Source organism: Poecilia formosa, unplaced genomic scaffold (genome assembly GCF_000485575.1).
Source record: "Poecilia formosa unplaced genomic scaffold, Poecilia_formosa-5.1.2 Scaffold117, whole genome shotgun sequence".
NCBI lineage: Eukaryota > Metazoa > Chordata > Actinopteri > Cyprinodontiformes > Poeciliidae > Poecilia > Poecilia formosa.
In genome coordinates this window covers 1504441-1511511 of record NW_006800056.1, presented here as the reverse complement: position 1 = coordinate 1511511, position 7071 = coordinate 1504441, and the positions used below count along the sequence as shown (strand labels likewise).

The window sequence follows — 7071 nt, the reverse complement described above, 5'->3', positions numbered from 1 at the left end:
TGTAAGGAAAACCTTCTGCTGTCTTTTAACAAATTAGAATTAGCATTTATTGTTGTCTGTCACATCCAAAAGTCTCCAAAGACAATGTAATATATACAATGTAAACATAAATATGGTACTATTTACAATGACATATATACAAATACATATACATGGACACACATATAAATGAATCAAATAGATTATTGTCACACATTGAAGGAACAACAGAAATGCTAACCATCTTGTAGCATCTCAGTCTCGTCTTTTTATCAATTTTGGAGAAATGTTCAGTTTTTACAATATCCCCACTTCTCTCATTTATTTATTCATTTATTTACATATTAATGTTTTGTGTTAATCAGGTGTGACCTCAAGATTAAAAGCTGAAATTGAATTAAAAGTTACTTCAGCTGGTTTTTCACATTTAAACAACCCAGTTATTTCAGCTTTTTTTCAGCTTTTACGCTATAACATTGTCTTTCACTTGAATTTTACTTATTTGATCTAAATTTGTATACATTTAGTTAGAAAAGCATGACTCTCCCTTTTGAGAGTCGCTGTATCTGAGGGGAGACTCGGTGCTCAGCCACCTCGGTCCAGTTCGCAATAAAAAAAAAACACACAGCTGGAATAACAAGTCCAAGATGTTGGATAAAATCAAGTCTCTATCCACAAAAGTCAAGAATCAACATGAAAAATGTCAATGTTTGCTCAGAGAGAGGGAGGAAAAAAAGACATCTTAAAATATACATTTATTCAGAGCCTGAGAAAGATCAAACAGCAAAATTGATCTGCTCCTCCTTCAACCCTCGCTCCGCTCCCCTCTCCCCGCGACTCCTCGCCTCGACGCATATCGACTTTCTGCTCGGGCTATCGCCATGACGACGCAGGCTTGCCCCACTGTCACCTCTCTTCAGGCCGAAACTCTCGACTATTATGGGGTGTGCTGCTGTGACTGGAAGAATGCACATAGCAACGTTTACACACGTTGTAGTTCGATAAACAAATAAACCAGAAATTGTTTTTGCAGAACTTTAGACGCAGTGGCGGAGCTAGACTTTTAAAGTCAGGGGCGCCACAGGGGCCCAAACTGTCTAACTGGGGGGTTCATGGATGAGAATAAGAATTACTGCAGACACATGCACATACTGTATATAAGTACGACACCATATGAGGAATTTGTAGATAGAAAAATCAGCAGTAAATTTCCACCAAGAAATTCCAAAATTTTTAGATTAATCTCAGATTTTTTTTTTTTTTTTTTTTAATCTTGGAAATTTATCAATTTTAAAAGTTGATCATTTTTGACTTTGGGAAACTTCTACAGTTTTTCTAGAAAATTACTGAGAATAATCTCAAAGTTTTTGATTTTTTTCTAAATACTTTGATTTTTTTCTCAAAAATTTCTGAGATTAATCTCAAAATTTCTTCTAACAAATTTTTGTCTTTTCAAACTCAGAAATGTAAACATTTTTTCTACATTAATCTTTCATTTTTTTTCTAGCAAATTTGAAATTTTTCAGAAACTTTTCTACAAATTTCTGAATTTTTTAGGATTAAATTGCTTTTTTTCTACAATTGCCATAATGATCAGAACACATGGTTAATTCTATATTTAATAAATTATTTTTATACTTTGTTATAAAAATCGACAGATTTAAATAATAATTTCACACGTTATTTACTTATTGTAATTTGGCATTCTTCTCCTGCCATAGTGCCAAAGGGGTAGCAGTTACTTAAAGAGACAGAGGCCAATTTCAAGGCAGCTCTGATGCAAAATCAAATTTCTTTAAGCCATATCTGTTATTTTGTTATTCACAGCCTTTTCTTAACTCCTGAAGGAAACATAGTTACTTGATTGTGATATGAAATATCAGTTTGTCCCTGGAAAACAAATAGCACAGCCCCTTCAAATATTCTGAAACATTAAAGTGTGAAAAAAGTTTTTTTACATGATGAAGCTGTTGCACTAAATGAGTGATGTTCAAAGTGTGGCCCAGGGGCCATTTATGGCCCTCAGGATGATTTTGTTTGGCCTCTCTGTTCACAGTTAAAGAAATGATTGATAAATTTGAGATTTTCATAGACAAATAAGATCGTCTTAAATGTTTATTTCGGCCCAAGACAAAGTATTTTTGTTCATTAAAATGTTTCTGTTTTTATTGATTACACTTTGCTAAAACCAGCAGGCTCTGCACAAACTTTTTTGATAAATGTAAAAAAGAAAAAATGAGGACAATATATCCAAAAAATGTTGACCTGTTATTTAACACAGCAACTGTGCAAAACCCTGTTTGTATTTTGGATCAACAACAATTTACAGATCCCTTTTCTGCAAACCTTAGATGACTTTGGTGTATTAAAATGTTGTCTATTTAGTAAATTGATCAATATATGAATAACAAATGTTAAGAAACAAACAGCCCTATTTTAAAAAAGTGTGACCTTCAAGTCAACTGAGCAATTCTAGCCCTAATGGCAAAAAGTTTGGACAATTGTAATAAAAATCAGTATTTTGTTTGTTTCAGGTTGTTTTTCTTTCTTTCAGATAATACTTTTTTTTTTCTTCATATTTGCTTTGGTTTTGTCCAGATTTAAAGCTGTAAATCAACTGGTCACAATAACACAAAGATATTTAGATGAGTCACAAACTCATCTAAAACGCTTGAGAAAAATAAGGAAAATAACAATGTATAGATTAAATGTATAGATTTTGTTTTCCTGAAAAACAAATATAAATAACATTCACAAAAATACCCTATTCTTTAGGGTTATTCTTTATAACCCTAAAGAATATACTTAGGGTTTATCAGCAGTTTGTGAAATTTGAATTATTCGGTTATTTATTGCCGTTTCCAGAGGAAATCCAGAGTCTACTTCCTCTCCACGGAGGAGGGAAAAGTCCTGTTGTCCCTGAACAAACGCTGGTTTGGTCCAGTGGTGCAGATATGGGTGCAGCAGAACCCTGCGGAGGCAGATGTCTAATTGGTCCAAGAGGAAGATCAATACAAGCAGGAAGAGATGGAGGGAATGATGGGCATCCCAGGCAGCTCACTCAACTAAATTACATTACAGACACTGGTTCATGATGAAAACAGGGGAGAGAGTTATAAAAACTGCCAGAGGGCTGTTTTCAGGAGAACTTTGTGCTTTAATTTATGGGAACTCAGCTGTGCTGTCTGTGTAAGTTGAGGATTGGAGGAGGAGATGCTTGTTTTGACCTCAGAGGTCAACACTGAAATAAAAAATTTAACATTTGTCTCATTGGATGATTTGAAAATAGTGTTTTTATGACAAAAAAATTACATATAAGAATGTAAATCATTTGGTATGTTCAGTGTTGAATGAACCTGTACTGGAGGTGAGTGGTGTGCATTTTACCAGCCCCTTTTTTTTTTACTTTTTATTTTTCCTTTATAAACAGGAAGTAGAGATGGCTAACTAACTTGGATAACACATCTCAGAAAAACTGAGAGGTTTTCAGGAAACTATAATTATTTTTTATCTTTATTGATAATAAAGGGGCTGTCAAATCATTAAAGAACAAAACAAAAATGCCAGTAAACTCAAATAGGAATGTATGTATTCATACATATAAATCACGTCACAAAAGTGTTAAAGTGAATACACATATCAGTTGTCTTCATGACTTTACAACTTTTAGAATACCAGGGTGATCTAATTTACTGTTTTTTTTCCTCTTTAAAGGTTGAGAAGCAAGGTTTCTGATTTGAACATTTAGATTTATATATATAGAATAGGTTTGTTTTACAGGACCGATTTCTCCGTTTCCATCTACCTGTTCTACTGCTATGCTTCAAAATGCGCATAAAAAACTCAACGTTGGAAACATGGTGGCTACCCTACCTTACGGCGACCAGCTGCGGGATGCGGCCCTCCAAAGTCGGTTCCAGCTGTCCTTTCCTCCACCACAAGAAGCCAGACGAGGTAAATCCGACCGCAAACAACGGCTGAACGTTATAATTATGAAATTATAAAATAAGTATGTGTCAGTGAAGCGCGTTGCATCCGAATCCCGCCATTCCTGGTTCCGACTACGAGGCCACACAGACTCCACAAGTTGCAGTCAATGCTCCACAAAAAGGCGTCGCTATTAGTTGAGTTTTCTTTTTCTTAGCTTCCTCCGTCTTATTGCGTTTTAGTGACGATACTATCGGCTCCCACTGCTGAATAAACTTTAAAATCGATCCATTGACGACGGCGGCGGCCATTATTACTTCCCTAATCAGAGCTCTGCTGTGTGACGTCAACGTTCTTTTTTGCGCATGCGTGTTGCTTATGAGCTGTTTACATAGAAGGCTGGTTTCGACCACGCAAAAAAAGGAGAAAAAAATCGGATTTCAGGGGGAAAAGAAGAAATTAAAGAAAAGAAAATTAAAATCAGAGTGAATGATCTTTTTAAAACCCAGGTCTCCATGTAAGTAAAAGAAATTAATCCAAGTCGTTTGTGTAATCTTTTCTTCAAGGGGACCTGTTCTTGTACTTACATTTGGATTTCTACTACTTCTAAAAACAACCTAAGTGCCTAAAACAAAATTATCCAGACAACAAGTGAATGTTTTTTGGTGTCTGGAACATGAACTGTTTCAAAAACCTTGCAAATGTGATGTCACAAATCAGCAGGCACTGCCCCTGACCAGCCAGGCTAATTTAGCTTAGCTGGCTAGAGAGGGGCCCCTCAACAGCAAGCTGCCCCTAAATTGCTCCCGGGGTTGAATTTGACTTCAACCCCAATAGATATTTTAGATATTTTGTTTCTGATTTACCATCCAGAAACCACTTGCTGCATTCTTGATGGTTGTGCGGGAGACTCTACTAATGCTTTTCAAAGATGTACGGTTGTATAATTGCAGATCTGTTTGCAGCCATCTTCAGTCCAAGTGTAAATGGGGGGTGGCCAGCAGCAGCTTGTTTGGATTTAAAGTGACAGAGGCCCTAAAACAGCTCATTCTGACAGGAACTCAAAATAGACTGAATCATTATGTAAGAATGATTTTATGGAATAAATGTTTTTTTATATCCCATAGATCCATACTAACCTGTTAAAGAAAGCAGAACAGGTCACCTTTAATAATAAGGAGGAAAAGTCTTTGCTCTTGTCAGACGAAATCCACAGTTTATCATTTTTAAACGCCTGCCTGATTATCCATCATGTAATTTCTCCATCCCAGCCTGAACTGCGACATGACAGAGGGAAAGTAGGTGACCAATGGGTGGCCCCCGCAAGAGCCAGCCCAGAGGTCAGTGGGTCACTGTCCCAACGAGGCAGCCCTGCCGCGGGTCGCCTGCTGCCCGCTTCCCTCTCGTTATTTATCTCTGCCTGACAGTCCATTCCTCTTCCTGTCAACCGACTCCCCCCTCTCCTCTGCCGGGCCTGGCACCGGTCCTTCTGCCAGCGCCCGCGACCAAGGCCAAGGCGCGCCGAGTCCACCGGGTCACATGGCGCCCGGCTTGAGCAGCCCTTTCTAACAACCACAGCATTTGTGAGTGTGTGTTGCTCGGGGGATAATTACCGCTCCACGTTGGACTTGGACCTGGACTTCTTGGCCCCTTTCGGTCTCGGTGGACTGGCCGGGACGCGACACCGCCTTTCATTAGGAGACCGACCCGCGGAGCGAGAACTGGGAAACAGACAAAGTGAAGGGCCTTCTTTGGCCAGTGATGAATTGGTTCGCCTCGCGGAGGCGGTGGGGGCGTAAAGCATGACACTCAGAGGACAGAAAGAGGACGAGCAAGTCACAAATACAGGAGAGGAGATAAAAATATCTCCACTCGAAGGAGAGAAAGAGCAGCTTTGGTAGCCGAGACTCTGCTAAGTTCAGCAAATACACATTTTAATCACAAGAAAATAAAACATCCCAGTAAATAAGAAAAACACTGAAGAGTTTACTTATTTAACTTCAGAAATTCAAATATTAAATTACACAAGAAATATTATATTTCAGCATTTATTTGTGTTCACTTTTATTATGGCTTTTTAATAATTAACCTTTATTTTACCAGGATAAAAAAACCCACTGAGATTCAAAACCAGGGATTTCTGGCAAAGAGACACAACAAATAACAATCCTTTATTTGTATAGTAATTTTATTTTATCACAGAATTGTAATAAAAATACATTTGAACACGAATGAAGGGCTGTCATTTATAAAGTTACAGTAAATTAAAAATGAGTGCAATAAAATGGGTTATTTAGCCCGTCAAAGCAGGAAAAATGGGGATTCATCTTTAAGGTTTTATTTTCACCATGTTATTTATTCATTAATGAATGTCCAAACTAATTATTTCATTTACACACCTTAGTTTGTAAACTAAATATATAGTTCTAACTAAATACATAGCAAACTAACTAAATGTTTATTTTGCTAACGATATATTTAGTTTATAGCTAAATATGTAACTTAGTACCTGAATTTTTAGTAAACTAACATAATATTTAGCTATAAACTAAATATTTAGCTTGCTAATTTGAACTTAAACTAAATACTTGGTTTGATAACTAAATAATTACCAACCGAGGAAATCACTTAGCTTCATAACTAAACATGTAGCAAGCTAATTAAATATTTAGTTTGCTAACTCAGTTTAGAGATTCATACTTAACTTTGTATCTAAGTATGTAGCAAGCTAGATATTTAGCTTCAAACAAAAATATTAAGTTCACTAACGACAGCTAGGAGCAAAATACGTAACTTCATACCTAAATATTTAGCAAACGAAGTAAATATTTTGCTTCCTAAGCACATATATAGTTAGGACCTAAATGCTTGGATAACTAAGCATTTAGATATGATTTATAAATACAAATGACACGATTAACACAAGATTTAAAAAAATAAAACCTCACTCTTTTCTCTTGTGACTCTGTACTCCATAAGAACAAACAGGTTGTCTTTGCTCAGAAACCTGCCTCACAGAATGATGTGTTCAATTATATTGATTGGAAAGTTCAGTGGAAGGAAAAACATGTTGTAGAAAAGTTGCATATGTAGAGGATTGTGAAGCAAAAACCACTTAAGACTTTCTGGCTAAATTACATGAAGAGCATCTTGAGTCACCACTGA

At 36.5% G+C, this 7071-nt stretch overlaps 1 long non-coding RNA gene across 1 annotated transcript; it reads right to left on the bottom strand.

Moving 5' to 3' along the window:
* Positions 1-2791: 2791 nt before the first annotated feature.
* On the bottom strand, positions 2792-4274 carry LOC103143919 (uncharacterized). Its single transcript, XR_001663137.1, has 2 exons — positions 3853-4274; positions 2792-3220 (listed from the first exon to the last, which is right to left on the bottom strand). It is a non-coding gene; the product is annotated as an uncharacterized LOC103143919 (long non-coding RNA).
* Between the last annotated feature and the right edge of the window lie 2797 nt (positions 4275-7071).